Raw genomic sequence first — 4,169 nt, 5'->3', positions numbered from 1 at the left:
ATTTGCATACTAGCCTTAAGAATTTAACCCACCAATAGAAATACACCTATTTAAATATCCAAACATGTCAATACCAAATATAATCTCATATACAGATTTAACCTCGAGGAACAATCTGCTTTAATATGATGAAAAATCGTTCTTAGCTCACTCCAATACTATGATAGATCCATGCACAAACTCTACTCTAATAATTAACAGCAAAACCAAAAGCGCTATCACATCTACACCCATATCATGTTTGAACATTCAGGTCACTTACACAACATCTAAACATGATATAATCAATATGCCAAGGCTAACCTTCCTATACTTGCCTTAGGTCTAATCCTCTTTTATCATGATCAAAGACAATTTATCCAGTCCTTCTATACTTGTCGAATATCAAACCCAATACTTACATTTTATCACAATGCCTAGTGATCTTATACATAAGCATTGAATTTAATTCTACTACTTTTGTCATATCCCAAGTGATCATAACCTTAAGCTATAATACATTTTTGTCGCAAACCCAAGTGATCTTAATCTTATGCTTTGGTTCTAATTTTGTCACTAATCTCAATGATCTTAAACCTCAAACACTGATGCCACTTATGCTACAGTCCCTAGTGGTCTTAAACCTTAAACTCTGATTTCATTCCTGTCACAATCCCGAGTGATCTTAAACATATGCTCAAATTCCAATTTTGTCACTATCCCCAATGATCTTAAATGTCAAACTCTAATGCCACTAAGGCCACAGTCCCTAGTGGTCTTAAACCTTAGATTACAATATCATTCCTGTTACAATCTCAGATGATTATAAACCAAGGCTCTGATAGTTTTCCTATCATAATTCTCCACTCACACTCACCTGAACCTAAACCCTAGGATACCTTAACCTTAAGCTCTGATACCACTCTGTCACCCCCCGAACCCAGCACCCGGGGTCCGGTACGCGACCGGCCGCATGAGCCCTAGAGCAGTGCCCTAAAGATCATGCAAGGCCTAAGATTAACAAAAATTTCAATAAATCCACAACTAATTAATTAATTCAAATAGACAGATCCAAAATGTCCAGATAAACAATTTAGTTCAATTACAAGATCTTCAAATGTTCATCGACATCAAAGAAGGATAAACAAACTAACTAGCTAATGACTCTGGTACTTGCACTCTGCGCCCATCCACCCAAATCTATGCATCCTGCAACTCTGATAAAAAAAAAGAGGGGGTGAGCTTTACAGCCCAGTAAGAATCCCTACACATCCATACCAACACAATAATAATATTAATTTAGAAACCACGACAAATCGATGCACATTTCCTGAAATCATAAATCGGCTATCAAAAGGCTCAAATAATCAATATAAGTATGTACATCAAATATCAATGAAAGTCCAACACGCAAGAATGATATAGCATACGATAACTCATAAATCTTCATTAATATTTTCAATGCTTTTTCTTTCCATTCTATATTAACTTGATCCGGATCAATTATCTTTCCGACTTTGGGCTACATCCCGGTCACGTTTCCGGCCCGTGACGGGGCAATCGATAGTATCACATTTTTGGCCTGTGATGGGGCAATCGATGGTATCACATTTTCAGCCTGTGATGGGGCAATCGATAATATCACATTTCCAGCCTGTGATGAGGCAATCAATACTAACGAGATAAGCCCAAGGTCCCTACTCATTTAACCAATTCACATACACACATCAATTCCTTTTTCCATCTTATATCCGGCCTAGACTAACCATGGTCACATTTCCGGCCTGTGACAGGGCAATTAATATAACATGGTTAGTCCATACCACCATATTCATAAATTCAATTATGCAGGTATAAGTTATACACCTACATGTATCCATCATACTACCAATCACAAGCCAACACGATCAAAATATAATTTTATATAAAACTATTTCTGCTTTGTCTGGATCATAGCATATCAAACATATATAATGTAAAAATATTTATATCATGTAGGATTGGCGTACAAGAATTCTTACAGAAATTGTAGACTGACTCAAATACAGATCTGGATCACAACCTACGAGCTGGGGTGCTGAGTCCCCTGATCAAAACCTCCTGGCACCGCTAACTCTTCCCCTACAACATCAATTATAAATCACAAACTAAATTATTTAATATTTAAATATTCTAAACCATAATTCACATCTACTATGGGGTCCATCACCAGGTCCCCAAACATCTCAATCCCTCCAGATCTAGGACAGTCGGGGTGGCCTGACTCCCACCTTGTACCATCGGCCTATGTCGTCGCCAGCCGTGGCCGCAGCCATGCCGGCGACGATGGCCGGTCCCGATGAAGAGACCAAGATAAAGGGATGATTCCTCTCTCTTCATGGTTGGGAATACATCTCCCTCCCTCAAATCTTTTTGATCCAAGGCCAATAGCCATGATAGATGTGCCCTTTCCTTTTCCAACCCGACAACACCACTGGCCGAACCATCGCCGGCCGCCACTGTTGCAGTCGCCGGTGATGGTGGCCGGCCAAGAGAGAGAGAAAGAGGTGGTCCCTTCCTCTTCTTCTCCCAAGAACCGGCATGACCTCTTTCCTCCCTTCCCCCCTCCATCATCAACGGCAGACCACTCTAATGGTGGCTCGGCTCCCCCACCCGACGGCAGCCACAGTGGCTCTCACCGTCGTCACCGGTCGGCGGCCAACCGACGAGAGGAAGAGGGAAAGGGGATGGGATCACGAGGGAGAAAGCCTCGGATCCACACTTCCCATCTTCAGTTAACCCTAGAAATTCCTCATCAAAACCTCCCACAGTCCCGATTCAACCCAGCTTCCATGGATCCGGCCAACCCGGCGGCCGGCGGCGGCTACAAGATCCGAAAAAGAGAAGCCGAAACAGGGGTTCCCTGTTTCGAACTCTTCTCCGGCGATCTCACCGGCCAAAAACTTCACCCACGCCGCCCCAAATCCAGGAAATAAAACACAAAGGAAGGAACCATGCTTACCTCGATCCGGTGGGGGTGTTCCGGCGACCTTTCCGGCGGAAAATCGGAGGAGGAAGACCCTCGGATCCCCAAGCTTCTTCACTCGATTTGTGGGGATCTTCTTGAAGGAAGGAAGAGCTTTAAAGCTTCCTCCACGGTCGGCCGGTTCTCGACTCCGGCGCTCGGTCTCCCCCGACGATCGCCCCCAAAGCCGCCGCTGCCCCCCTTTTTTTTTCTTGTGTTTCTTCTCCAACGATCGTGCCTAGGGCACGATCGTATATGGTGGATGGGCCCGGTCTTTTCGGGCCGGCCTGTCCACCCCTCTTTTTTTTTTTGGGTATTACAGGTACAGCACGGGGGCTCAAACTCTCACGAATATACCCTCGAGTGAGGAGTTCGTCAATTTGACGTTTCAGTTCGGTGCGCTTGTTTGGGTTGAGCCTACGATGGAAAAGGTTTGGCAAGGATGCTCCAGGAATGAGGTCAATTACGTGCTGGATATCACGCATCGGAGAAAGTGTATCTGAAAGATTCTTAGGAAAAACAGAGTGAAACTCCTCCAACAGGAAAACTACTGCGGTGGGTGCTCGGAATTCGACTTCACATTGATAACTCTAGCCACAAGGGCGAACACAGGTGATTGGCTTTCGATATCTTTCATTATCGCTTTCGAAGTAATGATGTGAAGTGATTTTGTTGCCCAGAGGTGCAGCCCAAGAGGAAGGGGTGAATTGGGTCTCTTTAAAAATAGTCAAAGTTAAAACGTATGGAGAGTATGAGTTACTATTATGTTATAGATTCAGCAGTGGAAATAAGATTGCACAAATATGACAGTAAATAAAGTTAGAAAAGCAGTCAGAAAAATGCAGAGGAAAGGAAGAGAAGAACCACAATCACAAACATCAAGGTTTATAGTAGTTCGGTGCACTCCCAGCACCTATGTCCACTCCTCAAGCCTAGCTTGAGATTTCACTATACCCCAGTGTTGCCCAGTAGATACAACCCAAGAGGGGGGGGTGAATTGGGTCTTTTAAAACTTTTAAACTACTTCTAAGACTTTTTGATTAACTATGCTAAGTTATATAGATGCACAGTGGAATTTAAACTTAGCAACAGTATGATTTATTAAATGGGACTTGATTAAGTAAATTGAGTATGCTTGCAACTAAGGGATGCGTAGATACGAGTTAAGCAAGCAATATATCTAAGT

General features: G+C 43.1%; 1 long non-coding RNA gene across 1 annotated transcript; it reads right to left on the bottom strand.

Moving 5' to 3' along the window:
• Nucleotides 1-1,097: 1,097 nt before the first annotated feature.
• On the bottom strand, nucleotides 1,098-3,157 carry LOC148702987 (uncharacterized). Its single transcript, XR_015967425.2, has 3 exons — nucleotides 2,981-3,157; nucleotides 2,001-2,100; nucleotides 1,098-1,196 (listed from the first exon to the last, which is right to left on the bottom strand). It is a non-coding gene; the product is annotated as an uncharacterized LOC148702987 (long non-coding RNA).
• Between the last annotated feature and the right edge of the window lie 1,012 nt (nucleotides 3,158-4,169).

This window comes from Phoenix dactylifera, chromosome 7 (assembly GCF_051530095.1).
Source record: "Phoenix dactylifera cultivar Ajwa chromosome 7, Ajwa_hap1_PhDact_Kaust_v1.1, whole genome shotgun sequence".
In the NCBI taxonomy this organism is placed as follows: Eukaryota; Viridiplantae; Streptophyta; class Magnoliopsida; order Arecales; family Arecaceae; genus Phoenix; species Phoenix dactylifera.
This window is presented reverse-complemented; position numbering and strand designations above follow the sequence as displayed.